Source organism: Primulina tabacum, chromosome 16, assembly GCF_025594145.1.
Source record: "Primulina tabacum isolate GXHZ01 chromosome 16, ASM2559414v2, whole genome shotgun sequence".
NCBI classification, from domain to species: domain Eukaryota; kingdom Viridiplantae; phylum Streptophyta; class Magnoliopsida; order Lamiales; family Gesneriaceae; genus Primulina; species Primulina tabacum.
Genome location: NC_134565.1, coordinates 14906485 through 14925569, shown reverse-complemented (window position 1 = coordinate 14925569; position 19085 = coordinate 14906485). Strand labels below are relative to the sequence as shown.

General features: G+C 36.4%; 1 long non-coding RNA gene and 1 pseudogene across 1 annotated transcript; both read right to left on the bottom strand.

Moving 5' to 3' along the window:
• Positions 1–13486: 13486 nt before the first annotated feature.
• Positions 13487–16594, bottom strand: LOC142528368 (uncharacterized; annotated as a pseudogene).
• Positions 16595–16682: 88 nt separating this feature from the next.
• LOC142530045 (uncharacterized) lies at positions 16683–18848 on the bottom strand. Its single transcript, XR_012816018.1, has 3 exons — positions 18687–18848; positions 17328–17667; positions 16683–17172 (listed from the first exon to the last, which is right to left on the bottom strand). It is a non-coding gene; the product is annotated as an uncharacterized LOC142530045 (long non-coding RNA).
• Between the last annotated feature and the right edge of the window lie 237 nt (positions 18849–19085).

Genomic DNA, 19085 nt, shown 5'->3' with positions numbered 1-19085 from the left:
GCTTCATACGGAGCCATACCTATAGATGACTGAAAACTGTTGTTATAGGTGAACTCCACTAATGGCAAGTTCGACTCCCAACTCCCTGAGAAGTCAATAACACAAGCACGGAGAAGATCCTCCAAAATCTGAATAACTCGCTCTGACTGCCCATCTGTCTGCGGATGGAAAGCTGTGCTAAACAGCAGCTTCGTACCCATGGTCGAATGCAAACTCTTCCAAAACGAGGAAGTGAATCTGGGGTCTCTGTCAGATACGATAGAAATTGGAAAACCATGAAGTCGGACTATCTCCCGGATATACAACTCTGCATACTGAATCATGGTGAAAGTCATCTTAATAGGCAAGAAGTGCACGGATTTGATAAGACGATCTCCAATCACCCAGATGGCATTTGATCCTCTGACTGACTTCGGCAAACCAGTCACGAAGTCCATGGTAACATTCTCCCACTTCCACTCGGGAATAGGAAGAGGCTTGAGCAAACCTGCCGGTCTCTGATGCTCTGCCTTTACTAACTGACAAGTCAGACACTTGGATACAAACCGTCTGATGTCCTTCTTCATTCCCGGCTACCAATACAATAACTGCAGATCTTTGTACATCTTTGTACTCCCTGGATCGATAGAGTACGGCGACATGTGGGCCTCTAATAGAATATCTGCTCGGAGAGAATCACTGCTAGGAACCCACATCCTGTCTCGGTATCTCACTATACCGTCGCTCACTGTATACAAGACACTGCCCTTGGCCTCATCTCTCTGCTTCCACTTTGCTAACTGCTCATCTGCTGACTGACCACTGCGAATACGGTCTAGAAGAGAGGACTGAATAGTCAAGGTAGATAGACGGAGAACTCTACCTCGAGGATAAGTCTCTAGACCAAACCTCTGCATCTCAGTCTGAAGAGGTCTCAGAATCGTCAAATGAGCCATCACTGCGACCTTCCTGCTCAAAGCATCTGCAACTATATTAGCTTTACCCGGGTGGTAGCTAATGTCACAGTCATAATCCTTCACAAGCTCCAACCAACGCCTCTGACGCATGTTCAGCTCCTTCTGCTTAAGGAAATACTTGAGGCTCTTGTGGTCGGTAAAGATCTGGCACTTCTCTCCATACAAATAGTGCCTCCAAATCTTCAAGGCAAAAACTACGGCGGCCAACTCTAGATCATGGGTAGGGTAATTCTTCTCATGAGTTTTCAGCTGTCGAGAAGCATATGCTATCACCTTCCCATGCTGCATGAACACTGCGCCTAAACCGAGCTTCGAAGCATCGGTATACAAAAAAAAATCTCCTGGCCCTGACGGCATGGCCAAAACTGGTGTTGAGATAAGAGCTTGCTTCAAAGTATCGAAGCTTTTCTGACATTCATCCCTCCACACAAATTTCACATTCTTCTCTGTCAATGATGTGAGTGGAACAGCAATAGAGGAGAATCCCTTAATGAACTTCCGATAATATCCTGCTAGTCCAAGCAAACTGCGGATTCTGATGCATTCTGCGGCACAACCCAATCTCTGACTGCTGCAACCTTCGCTGGGTCTACCTCAATACCGATGCTAGAAACAATATGGCCTAAGAATGCCACCTTCTCTAACCAGAATTCGCACTTACTGAACTTTGCGAATAACTTATGCTTCTGCAAGGTCTGCAACACTGTGGTCAGATGTCTGCTGTGATCCTCCTGATTCTTCGAGTAGATGAGAATGTCGTCTATGAATACTATCACAAACTGGTCAAGATACGGCTGAAATACGTGATTCATGAGATCCATGAAGATCGCTGGCGCATTCGTCAAACCGAACGACATCATAGGGAACTCGTAGTGGCCATAACAAGTCCTAAAAGCAGTCTTGGAAACATCAGCATCTTTCACCCTCAACTGGTGATAACCGGAACGCATGTCAATCTTCGAGAATACCAAAGCTCCCTGCAACTGATCAAATAGATCGTCAATTCGCTGAAGTGGGTACTTGTTCTTCACTGTAACCCTGTTCAATTCCTGGTAATCAATGCAAAGTCTCATCGTGCCATCCTTCTTCTTTACAAACAAGACTGGCGCGCCCCATGGTGAAAAACTCGAGCGAATGAACTCCTTGTCTAGAAGTTCCTGAATCTGCTTCTTAAGCTTTGCCATCTCTGTCGGTGCTAGTCGGTACGGCGCTTTGGATAACGGAGCCGTACCTGGCATAAGCTCAATAGAAAACTCCACCTCTCGCTCGGGTGGCATACCAGAGACGTCCTCAGGAAAAACGTCTGGGAAATCTCTAACATTAAGAACATTTGCGGCTGACTTAATGGGTGCCTCGGGGACAGCTATAAAAGTTGCTAAGAATGCCCGACACCCTCTATGCATGAGCTTTCTAGCCAGGACATAAGGAATAATGCACGGTAAAGGAAAGTACCTGTCCGGCTCGAATAAGAACTGCGTCATTCCAGGCGGTCGGACTAGAACAGATCTCCGCTGGAAGTCAATCAAAACTCTGTTCCGCAATAGACAGTCCATCCCTAGAATGATGTCAAACTCTGGCATCGGAAACACTATCAGATCCGCATAAACGAGGTTGCCATGGAGCTCAAGATCTATGTCTTGGATCACATTGGTAGCTGTCATCTCCTCACCAGAAGGCAATACTACTGAATAGGCTACATCTAGACCAACGGTCTTGACCTTGAGGAAATTAGCAAAGACCTCCGAAATAAATGAGTGAGTGGCCCCTGAATCTATCAAGGCCTTCGTAGCGAAACCAGATATAAATATTCCCCATGAAATGTTGGAATACTAAGCTGAACCCAATAATCACAAGAACTAACTTATAGACATGCAAAGGTCAAAGTTCTTCTAACTTAAATTCCTAAAGTAATACTGAGTAGAGCATGCAATCCTACTGCAATTCTATGTTCACAAATCTTAACCCAAAACATTAAATCCCAAATGTAAACTTAAAGCTTAAAGGTACCTGTCATAAGCATGGTCTATGGGTTCGTCTCCGTGGCATGGAGAGCAAAAACTCTGCCTTGGTTAGGCAGATTCCTCTGAGGGCACTGCAGAATTAAGTGGTCTTGACTACCACACTTATAACACTTCTCTGAACCATACATACATGCTCCAGGATGGCGGCGTGAGCACTTGGGGAAGACTGGGTGCTCAAAGGTCCTTGGGACTGCACGTCCCTGATGCTGCTGCCTCTGTCCTCTATTCTTGGGTGGGCCATGGAAAGGCCTCTTGTTCTGATGCTGCTGGTGAGGAAGAGGAGGGCACGGTAGTGGTACTGGGACTGGTCGCTTACGCTAGCGGTCCCTCTCAATCTCGATCTGATCTTGCTCTGCAGCAAGAGCTTTGGAAACCGCGACTTCAAAAGTAGTAGGGCCTGCCACTCTAACATCGCGGCGCAAGATCGGCCGCAGACCATCCATAAATTGTCTCAGTTTTGCTCCAGCATAACTGGCGATTAGGGGCACAAAGTGGCAACCCCTCTCAAACTTACGGACGAACTCCGTAACAGTCAGATCTCCCTGCCTCAGGATCATGAACTCCCTGGTCAACCTGGAACGCACCTCATCAGTAAAATATTTGGAGTAGAATACCTCCGTGAAGCACGTCCAACTCAGTGTAGCCAAGTTCAAAGCTACTGATGCTCCTTCCCACCATAGGCGTGCATCTCCTCCGAATAGATAGGTGGCACAACGAACTCTGTCTGCATCTCCAAGCTCCATGAACTCGAAGATAACCTCGAGGGACTTAATCCAGCCCTCGGCAATCATGGGATCAGACGTCTCTGAAAACTCCTTTGGGCGGATCTTCATAAACCGCTCATAAATAGCCTCTCAGGCCCTGTCGGCCTGGCCCCCGCAAACTGTGCGAAGAACTGAGTCATCCCAGCTAGCATCTGGGCATTCATGGTAGGTGGGGGTGGGGGTGGAGGTGGTAAGTCCCTCTCCTGCCTCTGGTTCATGTCGTCCTCCTGGCGAGGTTCATCCTCTCTAGTGCGCTCAAGAATGCGTCTAGGGGGCATACAGTTCCATACATAACCCATACGTAACTAACATGCATAATTTCCATAATTTATTTAAATTTAAATACTGAACAATAAAAATTTGGACATAAAATATTTCATGAAAACATGATGTCCGAATATTTCATGCTTTAAATAAAATGCGTAAATGTAAAACTTACAGACCGAAGACGTTACTCCATGAGCTTCTCGTGGTCAGTAGTAGTACAACCCTTTACAGAACCTTTGCTCTGATACCAGCTATAATGGCCCGAAAATTCGTATTTGAAAATTTGCGGAAAAAATTAAAATTTTCTTTTTAAAATAATTAAAATGCCCCATTCACAAAATACACTGATAAATCAAGTTTAATGTTCAAAATAGCAGCGGAAGAAATTATTGTTTACAAAATAACAAGTTAAAGTAATCGAACAACTGATAAAAATGTTTAAGCATAAAAATGGTAAATGCTGTAAATGAGATCCTCGGGTTCCACTACTGCCGACCCAAGCTAGCTCACTGGTCCCCGCCCTCGGTCCCCACTTCATCAGTACCTACAACAATCAAGTCTAGTGAGTCTAAAGACTCAGCATGCATATATCGTAAATAACGAGTAAATAATATAATAAAATTGCATGGGAGTAAAAATATCATGTCATGAGGCATAACGTGAAAATAACTTATCACGAGCAATTATAATACGTGCAAAACTGGACTGAGAATCATAAGTGAAATGCTTGCTCAATAGAGCCCTATAATGAAATAGCATGTAATAATTTTCTGTTGAGATTATGTTCTACGCAAGTGGCCCCTGCACTGAACTGAACTGAACTGACCGGTAAGTGACCAAAGGGTGAAGTAATGATCGTCTGATCAGACTAATGCCACAGTATACTGGGTGGAACTGAACTGAACTGGTAAGTGACCACCGGGTGATACAATAATCCCATGATAGTGAAATGGCCACAATCAATATCGCATAAATCTCAAAAAAATGAATATTTTATATTTTTATGCCCGTAATATAATTAAATGGCATAATTAAATATCATGTATTATTTTAACACATGGATTGGATCGTTCCCAAGCACGCTGCGACCTAAATTTAACATGAAAAATATGCAAATGATTTTCTTGACCAAACTTTGTAATTGAATCCAAAAACGAGACAATTACGCCCAACGACTTCGTATTTAATCTTGACTCCTTGCCAACCCGAACCAACACCAAACAATCATTTAGTCATGATTAAAATACACTTAAAATGATGAAATAATGCTCCTAAAATGGTAAGGGCCGAAATTTTGGTGAATGGAGGCCAAAACATGAAACGCTCTTTCGAGAGTCAATTTGGCACATCGCACCGTAATTTCTCGTACGACCTCTAAACTTATCCGAATCACAAACGGCCAAAAACATGACCTTCCCAACTTGGTGAGGCACTGTCCAGTCCAAGGCCATAGGCTAAAAGCCAACCAAGTACTCGAACGAGCCTCTGAACCGAAGCAGCAAGTTGCTGTCCAGAAATTCCAGCAACCGCACCTGTATTTACATCGCTTCGTTTGCGAGACTATTGGTCATTGGAGCTTGAACCACCAACCAGAGCATCTTCCCAACATCCTAAGGTGTGGCTTGAACCATGGCTAAGGGCCCTAGGCCAACCACAATCCAATCGAACACCTAGGACAACACCAAGCTTCAACCGAGAACTCAAAAATCTGTACGGTGATGTTTCTGAAATTTTGTTTTGTTGCTGTCATGCATCATACCAGTGGCCATATGGTTGACCATGGCTTGATCTAGACATCATGGGGTACGGTGTGAACCAGGGCTAAGGGCCAGAGGCCAACCAAGGTCCACTCCAAACCACCAAAAACCGAGGGACACATGCAGAAATGAAATGGGGATCGAAGGGGCTGTTCTTGTTTTGATTTGAAAACCGATTCCACCATGGACCAAGCCTCAAAAGGGCGAATTGGTCATGTCTTAGACATGATAAGGGGGTTTTCTAACCATGGCTATAGGCCCTTAGGGCAGCCAAGATCAAAAACTCTCCCCTTCACAGCAAGGTGACAAAATCGAACCACAAGTGACACTAGGAGGGAGTTGCTGTCATATCCGATTTCGAGCATGCATGGGCTTGCAATATTGGACCAATATGATCCTAACATGTCCTAGTACATGTCTAGATGCAGCCTTGGGAGCCTGGACACGAGCCAACCACCTGAAACCATCAAACAATACCCAAAACCGCGAAGCAATGAAGTGACCGTAAAATTCTGCACATGATTTTCGAAAAATGCTTCTTATGTATTTCTGTTTTTGCTTCAAAAAAATCATGAGTTTGATGTTTCAAAATATTAATATGGCTTGATTGAGGAGTGAAAGAAATATAGACATGCCTTGGTTCGTTTTTAAAGAAAAACGAACGAAACGACGATGCGGCGCGGAGGAGACGGAGTGATCTTCTTGTTCTTGCTTCTACTCGATTTCTCTCTTGTTTTTCTAAGGCTTTCTCACGATTTTTCTCTCTCAATTCTCTCTGAATTTCGGTGGTGAGGAGGGGGAATAATGGTTAGGAGAGATGGAGGGGAGTTGCAATATAAAAGGGATTCAAATGGCATGACCAAGTCTTGCTCCCTTTTGAATTTAAAATGGTTTGATATCAAATATTCTTGGAGAAATAATGGAGGTGTAAAGGACCGATTCTTCATGTCAACCAAGGCTAGGATAATGATGGATTAATAATTAAATGGTGATTAAAAAAAATGAAGGGCTATCATACTAAGAAATAACAAGGAATGAGTCAAAGGTGGTGAATTGTCAAAGAAATGTTAGATCACCTATGGGGTGGCCGAAAATTGCAATAAAAATGGAGGGAAAATATTGCTTAGTTAGTATATTTTAAATCTTTAGAGCCTTACCTATCTTTTAAATAATTTAGTGAATTAACACATTAATTACGGAACCTAAATGAACTTATTTCTTACTTATCTCAAGTTACTTAAAGAATTCCTTAAACATTCTTTTACCTTAAATTAACTTACTAGTTATCTAAAATAAACTCTGGGAATGTTTTTTTAATATTAAATTTTATCTCAAAACTCCAACTCTAGTCCGGCCTCACTTATTTAACTGAAAAGATAATAGTTAAACTACTGCATAAAATAATTAAATTTAAAGGAAGAATTTAAATACTCATGCAATAAAATCATTTTAATTTAAAATACTAGAATTATGCATGGCTTATACGTAGTCTAATTTACGAGTTCTAGATCTTTCTTGTTTTTTCTTTTTTCTTTTTTTTTTCAGGAAATATCATCATTCATTTTTTTTTCAAAATGAGAACTCAAGATCTGAACAATAGATAGCCTCTATGATGATAAATAAAGGCTTGCAAACTGTTTTCTCAATCCTCTCCACTCACTCACAAAATATGTGCGAGTTTAAAAATTTTAGGCACTCTTATCAGGTATATCTTGGGCCATATACTTTAATAACTGATTTTATCGCAATGGTTAATCTTAACGTACCTTATATTTTACTACTTGAAATTTGCAGAAAAATAAAAATTTTCTTGATTATAAAATAACTCTCAATTTTGATTTAAAATAAACTGTACGTCTCCAAAAGTGTTTGCAACCAAATATCTAAAAATGAAGTTCACCAAAAGCATCTGATTAAAATCTTATAACCAGTAACATAAATCAGAGTATTTTGATCATTTCAAAAAGCTTAAAACATGGCGGTCCTCGGGTTTAACCTCCCGTTCAGTCCAAGCCAGCTCCTTGGTCCCCACCCCTAGTCTCCTCCAACTCATCCTCACATGCATCGATTGTCGCGACTTTGATTGTTGCACTCCCAAGAGCAGGTTGTCCACAAGTAGTATAATTCGGTGAGTCCGAATATCGTATCCACAGGGAAGCTAAGGTAATTACAAGTCCACTACAATGTCTTTTTGTTTTTTTTTCTTTTAATGGTTTGAATCTTTAATTGGTAATTTTTAATTGTTCAAATTTTAATTTAAGTAGTTGAGATTAAAGGATCCACTCTCGGTATTTTAATAAAGTTAACATTAATGAACATTATTGAAATCCACTTAATAAAATGGTTCCAATATATAATCATATTTTTATTATGTTATATATTATTATCTTATAAGTATATAATATATATCAAAACTTATAAATGTTGTCAAGTATTTATTGTGCTATATATATATTTGTAAACACTAAATCAAGGTTCCCACTTTAAATGGTTGGTAAAACCAAACAAACATTTAAATGGTACTAAAAAATTAATATTATGATATATTCATATATAATAAATCAAGTCATCCACTTTAAATGGTTGGTAAAACCAAACAAACATTTAAATAGTACCAAGAAATTAATATTATGATATATTCATATATAATAAATCAAGGAATCCACTTTAAATGGTTGGTAATACCAAACTAACATTTAAATGGTTTCCAGAAATTAATATTATGATATAATCATATAATAAATCAAGGCATCCACTTTAAATGGTTGGTAATACCAAACTAATATTTAAATGGTTCCAAGAATTTAGTGTAACATATAGCAACAATAAATCAAAACTCCCACTTACAAGTAGGGTATAATAATACTTAAAGAAATAAATATAACATAAACAATAAATAATGATTAAATAATATAAAACATAGATTCTTGCCTTTTAATAACCTTATTATCATGCCAAGAGTTTCACCTTTTCATCTCAACTTTGGGAAGTTAGCTACTCATTATTCAAATTGTAAAACTTTGAATATGAATTTAACATGTTAATTATATTTAAATGAAGAAATAAAGGAAAAACAAAGAGAGAAATATTATGAACTCAAAGGTTTGTTCATAAAATGAGGGATATCTCAATACATTACAATGCACCCCTATTTATAGCCAAATTTGGGAAGACAACCACAAATAAAATATTATTTTTTACACATAAGTCTTCATTGGTGTTCCAAGAAATTAATATTTTAATATACATCACTTTTGAAAATCTTCTCATCCGAATTTTCTTCTCCACATAAAAACAAACATGTAGATATCTGAGTTGTTTGAATTGTGGTATTTTTTTTTAACCATTTGACCAAGTAATTTGAGAGATATGGTCAAAATATTAGAGCATGGTAAAACTGCCACTTCTTTGGTAACTTTAATTGTTGCTTAATTTGATCCCACTTGTGAGAAGATTTTTATCTTATGCTTGTCACCAATATTGTAGATATTAACATCAACTTTCTACATGTCCAAGAATCATCTTAATTCCATTTTCAACGCCAAGTTTATTTTTTGTTTTATCGAACCTGTAAAAAATAGTAAAAACTTATAATTACACAACGACTTATATTTTATACAATTTATTATAAAACATATAATATTTAAACATTTAATAAAACAAAAACTATATATTTATATTATAAAACATTTAATTAATATACAATTTTTTATCTTTATCACACTCCCCAACCAGCTTATTGGTAGTCCCTAGCAATTTAAGCGTTAATAGCAACACAAAACAAATTGATTAATTTAAATAGAAATGTAATCAGAACTATCCAAGTGTTTAAATTAAATTTGAAAACTGTCAAAGTTATATCAAGATCATTATAATTATAATTTATGAAATAATCTGAACTGATCAATTCAAAGCTTATTTTCAGAGTTAAATGTACACGGCCTTCAGAAATTCCTAATAAGAGTCTCAACTACATATTCTCACAGGTTAATAGGTGTTTCAATTTATGGGAATGATTTCTCTCATGGAGTTGGAATACAGATAAATGCTCAGAAAAATGGTTTACAGAATGCAAACAGACAAACGAGCCAAACTAATCAAAAGATAGAAAAGCCATTGATTTAAAATCCAGTTGTTCTTATTATATATTTTTTTTCCTGATTTTTTTTTACATCATGGAATCAGACTAAGTTTATGCTTTTTGACCACATATTTATTTAATTTGCACAATGTATTTCTCTCTTTTTTTTATTTGTATTTTTATGAGAGATAAATAGGTCGCAGCATATAACTTAAAAATTACATAAATCTTCAACATCTTTTTTTTTCTTTTTTTTCAGGAAATATCAATTTTTTTTTCAAAATAAAAAAACAAGATCTAAACAACATATAGCCTCTCTGATGATCAATAAAGGCTCGCAAGCTGTTTTCTCAATCCTCTCCACTCACTCACAATATATGTGTGAGTTTAAAAATTTTAGGCACTCTTTTCAGGTATATCTTGGGCCATATACTTTAATAACTGATTTTATCACAATGGTTAATCATTCAAAAAGATTTCATAAATCATATTTTTATAGTGATCAAAATATTAAAATTGACTTTTTTTTTCAAATAAAAATTTAAACATCCTTAGATAGATTATTACAATTTCTAATCTAAACCTTTCAAACATGTAATGTATGATATTTTTGCAAAAAATACTAAGATACTAACAATAAACATGTTTTTATTTTAAAATAATATTTTTTTAAAATTTTTGTTTTTTTTTAAAATTTTTAAGTTTGTTCCCCCCCTCCCCCCCAATTAGAATATGACATTGTCCCTAATGTCAAAATAGCTATTAATAAAGAGTACATAATGAAAGAGATATCACCTGGAATTTTATTGAAGATAACAAACTGAAACAAACGCAAAACAATCCACAATTTTGAATCAACGATCCAACTTTCTTTTCTTACTGCTTGATTGCGACCAATTGATATTTTTTATCATCGGATTAGGCTTATGAACAAAAGCTTCCAAATCATCAATTAATTGGTCGACAGTCGAAGCACAGATGAGCATCCGTCGTGAATTTTCTGAAATGAAATTCTGTTCCACAGCTTTATCAAGAAATGTCAACAAACTGTCATAATAATTATTGATATTCAACAAGCCCACAGGTTTATTATGGATATTAAGTTGTGACCAAGAAACAGTGTGAAAAATTTCTGCTAATGTACCAAAACCACCTGGTAGTACGATAAAAGAATCAGAATTTTCAATCATTTTGGTGATTCTTTCATACATAGAAGAAACTTTTAATTCTTCCCCAATCGTAACCCCTGTAATATTTCCTTCAGCTAAAGCTGTAGGAATGATACCTAAAACCTGACTAGTCACCTCCAAGATGAGCAGATGTTGAAACAAATCCCATTAACCCAATATTACCTCCCCAATTTAGCAAGTGAATTTTTCTCTCAGCCAATATCTTTCCAAGTTTATTCGCTGCTTCTACAAATACTTCATTTTTTCCAGAACTCGATCCACAAAATACACAAATATTTTTCAATGTTTGTGCAGAGGATCCAACCATGTTTTTACTTTCTTTTTGGTCTGCGAAAATAGAGATAAAGATGAGAGATTTTATTGGGGTAATATGTTATCATGACAAAACTACGTATCATAGCTGTAAGCAGAATAAACAGTAAAAATAATAATGACACACATGCATATAAACAGTAGTGTGATTGTGGCTCACAATTTTCCTCTGGTTTTACGTCCAGAAACGGCTTCAACGCCTTCTATGAGTCGAGGATATGCTTCCCATCCAATTTTCATATAAATTGGCAAACAGGGTCTTTTTTAGTTAGATTCCCAAGAATATGACGCTCATCTTGAAATTGTTTCCAGAAACGGAGAAGTTCAATATGCACATGTCCACTAGAATGCATCTCAAGAGTCAATAAGATGTTATCTAAAAATTCCTTACTCAGCCCATTCTTAATGAAACCAATTTTATCTTCTCTATTATCGGAAACACATCCCAAAGATCTGCATCGTTTGTGACAAGTCCATCTTGCACACTTATGACAAACTCCTAACCTTTTGGCCCTTCGTTTTTTTCGCATAAGTGCATTTTCCTAATCCAGGCAGATATCGAATGAGCAATGATTGTGGAACTTCTCTTCCTAATCGGACCTTAGCTTCTATTACAAGACGAATATCTTCTGGAATTCCTTTTTGCATTAACAATCTTAATCTTTCACACCTACCTGCATAAATTTTTCATAGAACATTTTCAGAAACAGAGGGAAAATATTTACAAATATTTGAGAGATTTTCATCCATTTTGAAAAGAAAAAAAATGATTTTTTTTATTTTTGTATCAACAATTGTGGGAAACTGATTTAACCGACTATGAGAGTCACGGAGTACCGTTATCCGCCATTTAACCGGGAAAATAAAAAGATTAAGGAAACCTGAAATAAAAACAAACAAACTTAAATGCAACATAAAAATTTAAGGATCAGAAAGGGAAATAAACTCTTCTTGAAAGATTTCATTTTCCAAAAATGGTTTAAGCCTTTGTCCATTCACTTTGAAAACATCACCATTTTTAGGATTTTCAATATCCACAGCTCCATAAGGATACACATGCTTTACAACATATGGGCTTGTCCATCTTGATCGTAATTTTCCTGGGAATATGTGAAGTCGAGAATTATAAAGCAAAACTTTTTTACCAATCTCAAAAGATTTTCTAAGAATTGTTTTATCATGAAATGATTTGATTTTTGCTTTATAAATCCTTGAATTCTCATACGCATCATTTCTGAGTTCATCAATTTCATTAAGTTGCAATTTGCGCAATTTGTTGCAATCATCCATGCTTGAATTAAAAGTTTTTATCGCCCAATAAGCTTTATGATCCAATTCCACAGGCAAATGACAATGTTTTCCGTAAATCAACCTATAGGGAGACATATTCAATGATGTTTTAAAAGCTGTTCGATATGCCCAAAATGCATCATTAAGTCGCAGACACCAATCTTTTCTATTTGAGTTAACAGTTTTTTCCAAAATTTTCTTTATCTCCCTATTAGCTAATTCAACTTCTCCATTTGTTTGAGGATGATAAGGAGTAGTTACTTTGTGAGTAATACCATATTTTTTCATTAATGAAGCAAATGGTTTATTAACAAAGTGAGTCCCCCATCACTTATCATGGTTCGAGGAATTCCAAATCTACTAAAAATATTTTCTTTCAAAAATTTGATGACGATTTTATGATCATTTTTTCGACATGAAATTGCCTCTATCCAGTTGAAAACATAATCAACTGCAACTAAAATATACAAGTATCCAAACGACGGTGAAAAATGTCCCATAAAATCAATTCTCCAACAGTCAAAGATTTCAATTTCAATGATAGGATTCAAAGGCATCATGTTTCTTTTTGAAATCGCACCCAGTATTTGACAATTTTCACAGATCTTGCGAATTTCGTGGGTGTTTTTAAACAAAGTGGGCCAATAAAATCCACACTGCAAGATTTTTGCAGCCGTTTTCTTTAAAGAAAAATGTCCTCCGCATGCTTTTGTATGACAAAATTTAATGACACTACTTACCTCATTGTCGGATATGCAACGTCGAAAAATTTGATCTGGACAATACTTGAACAGATACGGATCATCCCAATAAAAGTTTTTTACCTCATTCAAAAATTTTCTTTTATCTTAAGAACTCCATTGCGGTGGCATTTTTCCTGTCACAAGAAAATTTACTATGTTAGCAAACCAAGGTGTAGTAGTAACTGAAAATAGATGTTCATCAGGAAAATTATCGTTAATTGGTGTCATTTCACCAGATGATCCTGTTACTAGTCTCGATAAATGATCGGCTACGACATTCTCGGTTCCTTTTTATCTTTGATCACAATGTCAAACTCTTGGAGCAACAAAATCCATCGTATCAGTCGTGGCTTTGCATCCTATTTGGTCAACAAATATCTAATAGCAGAATGATCAGTAAACACAATAGTCGTTGTTCCAATCAAATAAAAACGAAATTTATCTAATGCAAATATTAGAGCAAGTAGTTCTTTTTCAGTTGTGGAGTAATTCATTTGAGCATTGTTTAAAGTTCTAGTTGCATAATATATCACGTAAGGCTTACCGTTTCTTCTTTGACCCAGTACTGCACCGACTGCATAATCACTCGCATCGCACATGATTTCAAATGATAAAGACCAATCAGGAGGTTGCATGATAGGAGCTGATGTTAAATGTCGAATGATTTTATCAAAAACATTTTGACAGTCTTGAGTCCACTCAAATGTAGTGTCTTTTGTTAAGAGGTTACAAATGGGTTTAGAGATTGAACTAAAGTCCTTTATAAACATCCTATAAAATCCAGCATGTCCCAAAAATGAGCGAATTTCTTTAATGGTTTTTGGAGGGGGTAAATTGGCAATGACATCAACTTTGGCTTTATCAACTTCAATTCCATGAGATGACACGACATGTTACAAAACAATCCCAGAAGTAATCATGTAATGACATTTTTCCCAATTTAAAATAAGACATTTTTCCTTGCATATTTTTAAAACTTTTTCCAAATTTTCAAGACATTTATCAAATGTATTCCCAAAAACAGTTAAATAATCCATGAAAATCTCCAAACAATTTTCAACCATGTCGCTAAAAATGCTTAGCATACATCTTTGAAATGTTGCTGGGGCATTGCATAATCCAAATGGCATCCTTCTAAATGCAAATGTTCCAAAAGGACATGTGAATGTAGTTTTATCTTGATCTTCGAGTGCAATGGAAATTTGATAATAACTTTAATATCCATCAAGAAAACGGTAGTATGGATGACCTGCTACTCTTTCTAAAATTTGGCCCAAAAATGGTAATGGAAAATGATCTTTTCTATGGGCGTCATTTAATTTTCTATAATCAATACACATTCCCCAACTAGATGGGACTCGACTTGTTAACAATTAACCTTTTACATTTTTTATCACTGTGATGCCAGATTTTTTTGGAACTACTTGTGTTGGGCATACCCACTTACTATCAGAAATAGGGTAGATATTCCCAACATCATGTAGTTTGAGAACTTCAGTTATCACAACATCTTTCATGTGTGGATTTAATCTCCTTTGTGATTGTTGAGATGTTTTTGCATTTTCTTCTAAGTGAATTTTGTGAGTGCAAATTAGTGGATTAATGCCCTTGAGATCTTTTAATGTCCAACCAATTGAATTTTTATGTCTTTTAAGCATATCAACTAATTTACCTTCTAGATCACTTGCGAGTTTGGAAGAAATTACAACCAGATATGTTTCATCTTCTCCAAAAAATGCATACTTCAATTCTTCTGGCAAGGGTTTTAACTCCAATATGGGTGGTTCATCTTTGTTCTCATATTTTGCCTCAAATTCTTTCTCTGATCCTGGTAACGCGTGATACCTGATAAAATCATCAAGATCAATTTCAATATTTTCTTTAACAGTTTCAATTGAACAAAAATCTAATTGATCACGAGTACTCCCTTCTTGAATGTTTTCTTCCACAAGAGTTTCAATAAGATTTTCATCTTCACTTTCATCTCCTTTGTCATGTGGTTGCTTACAAAGATTAAAAAATTTATGCTCCAAGGTCATGTTACCAAATGACAACTTCATTATTCCACTCCTGGAATTTATAAGAGCATTAGAAGTTGCTAAAAATGGACGACCTAGAATTACAGGAATTGCATTACAAGCTTCGATAGGTTGTGTATTTAAAACTATGAAATCGACAGGATATAAAAAGTTATAAACTTGGACCAACACGTCTTCTACCATACCTCTTGGCACTTTAATAGATCTATCGGCAAGTAAAAGTGTTACCGAAGTAGATATAACTCGCCTATATTGAGTTCTTGATAAACTGAATATGGAAGTAAATTCACACTAGCTCCAAGATCAAGCAAGGCTTTCTTAATCTTTCGTTTTCCAATAATACATGAAATAGTAGGACAACCAGGGTATTTGTATTTAAAAGTATTATTATTTTGAATGATTACACTTACTTGTTCGGCTAAAAATGCTTTCTTTTTCACATTCAATTTTCTTTTCACAGTGCACAAGTCTTTCAAAATTTGGCATATGATGGTACCTGTTTTATTGCATCTAATAAAGGAATATTAACTTTTACTTGTTTAAAAATATCATATATATCAGAATTCAAATTTGATTTTTTTGTATTTTTCAATGCATGAGGGAATGTTGGTGACACTGTCTATTGAACCTCCTCTTTGCAAGTTATGGGTTCCACATCCTTACCCTTTGGAGTTGATTTATCATCATCTTCACAAGGTTCAGGAATGGATTTTTCCACAACCTTACCACTTCGAAAGGTAATAACAGATTTTACCTGATCCATCGGTTGAGTTCCAAAAGTTCCAGTTTGTGAATGATGATCCTTTGGATTAGGCTGTGGTTGTGAAGGAAATTTACTTTTTTCATGAACATTAAGTGCAGATGCAAATTTAGCAAGAGTATCTTTCAAATCTGTCATGGTTTGAGCAGTTTGAGTATTGATAGACTCTTGCTTTGCAATGAAAGAATTCAATAAATCTTCCAAATTCCTTTTAAGTGGAGGAACATAAGGTACATAATTTTGAAATTTTTGTTGATTTTGAAAATGTGGTTGCGGAAATTGTGCAGCATTATCATTCCTCCAACTAAAATTTGGATGATTTCGCCAACCTGGATTGTAATTTTGAGAAAATTGTTCAAAATTTGGCTTTTTGAAATTGTTCAAAACATTGACTTGTTCATGGAGACATTCTTTAAAAGAGGGCAAAGTGTAAAGACCTAAAAATCCTTACTTGGAAATTTGCGGAAAATTTAAAATTTTTCTTTTTAAATAATTAAAATTGCCTCATTCATAAATGAACTGATAAATAAAGTTTGATGTTCAAAGTTGCAGCGGAAGAAATTAACATTTTCGAAATGACAATAAAAAGTTTTTCCAACAATAATAAAAATGTTTGCGCAATCGAATAATAATAAATGCTGCACTGATGTCATCGGGTCTTACTACTGCTGACTCGAACTAGCTCACGAGTCCCCGCCCTCGATCCCGACATCATCAGCACCTACAACAATCAAGTCTAGTGAGTCTAAAGACTCAGCATGCATATATCGTAGATAACAAGTAATAATAATAAAATCTCATGCGAAGTGGAAATATCATGTCATGAGGCATCAAGTGAAAATAACTGATCATGAGTAATTATAATACGTGCATAACTGAACTGAAAATCATAAGTGAAAATGTTTACTCCTTGGAGCCCTGTAATGAAATAGCATGTAATAATTTTCTGGTGAGATTATGGTCTACGCAAGTGGCCTCTGAACTGAACTGAACTGACCGGTAACTGGCGACCGAATCGGTAACTGGCGACCGGGTTTAGTAATTTTTTGTCTGATCAAACTAATGTCACAGTATACTGGGTGAAACTGAACTGACCGGTAACTGGAGACCGGACCGGTAACTGGCGACCGGACCGGTAACTGGCGACCGGACCGGTAACTGGCGACCGGATTTAGTAATGCTCCCATGACCGGTAACTGGCGACCGGGTGAAGTAATAATCCCATGATAGTAAAGTGGCCACAAGCAATATCTCATAAATCTCAAAATGAATATTTTCTATGCACGTAATATAATTAACCAACATAATTAAATATGAACAATTTCGATCTTCTTGCATTAAAATCATGTACTTGCGATATTTAAAAATACCTATATGGCTTGATTGAAGAGTGAAAGAAGATATAAACATGCCTTGGTTTGTTTTGAAAGAAAATAAACAAAACGACGACGCGGCGTGGCGGAGACGGAGTGCTCTTCACTTTCTTACTTTTTCTCTCTTAATTCCTTTAAACCAAGCATGCACCATAATTATTATAATAGCGTAAAAATCGTAAACCAGATGCATGAACATTTAGAATATGATAAAATGTGCTCAGGGCGCTGCCTTGACCAAAATCTCACCCCGGGTGCAATTAATCCTTTAATTAACGTTTCGTACGGCGATTAAATCCCGGATAAATTCAAAACTCCTTATTTTTATCCGAAACTTACCAAACTCCTAAAAATGTCCTAAAACATATTTAAAAATATTTCTTAGACGTAAACTCGAGCCCATATCATAACTTAACCGAATTGTTTTAAAACTTGTACCGGTGTCCCGGTTTTAACCCGAATCGATTCGAAACTTAACCGAATTTTCCCAAACTTTTTATCATATCTTACAAACACTTACAATTCATAAAACAATATAACCAATCCCCTAAACCCACGGATGAAAATTCCAGAAAAAATAGCATAACTCTCGGCCTCTCCAATTTCCCTCCCTTGTGCAATACCTTCCCTAAAACTCACTCCAGTAACCATGCACAAGACCAACGATCGCTAGACACCAAGGAGTTCCTATCGCGTCAACCTTTCAAAACATGGCTTGATCGTTCAATCCGGCAACTCCAGCGTAGTTCGAGCTATCCCAGCCCCATCTCAGACCTCCCCAGGGTCTGATCCTGTGCTGGATCAAGCCCTCGCACAGCTGGTGTAACAGGAGCTTGGATCGAACCACACACCTCACAACCGATCGGCCCTCACCCTTAATCATCAAAACCCAAACAAGCTGCTCACACCAGGACCTAAACCTCTACAACCATGGACTGTAAAGGCCCTTGACAACTTTATACAGCAGCCCCTTGCACCAGACATCAGCAAGATTATGAGTAGCAACCGAAAAATGCAAGCATTCAAAGAAAAACCGAAAAATCATGCATGTACAAGGCTGGATCTATAAAATTTCATGCATTTTCATAAAGATCAGTATACTATCAGCGTGTATGAAGAGAAAAAGAAAGTACGTGCGTGCCTTGGATGTTTGGAGAGCAAAACCGATGTGAAGGATTCAAGATGAAGTTTTCTTTGCAAGGACAAGTGTAGAACCGAGACACCCATATCTATTTAATGAAGGGAAAAAGAAACAATGATAGTTGGCTTGAAAAGGAAGTGTGCCGGTTGTTGAATTGTAAATTAAAAGGTGTGGGTTATTTAATTATTAATGTATATTAACAATTAGATTAATTATTTTTTATTTTAAATTAAAAGAGTTTAAGCCCAATAATCTTAAAAAAAGGTCCATTAAATCCAAACACACTCCCGAAAAATATTTCGTTTTGAAAAGTTTTCGAAAATATTAGCCGAACCTTCAAAAAGTCCCTCGATTCGATAAAATTTACGTACCGTTAAAAATTAAAATTATG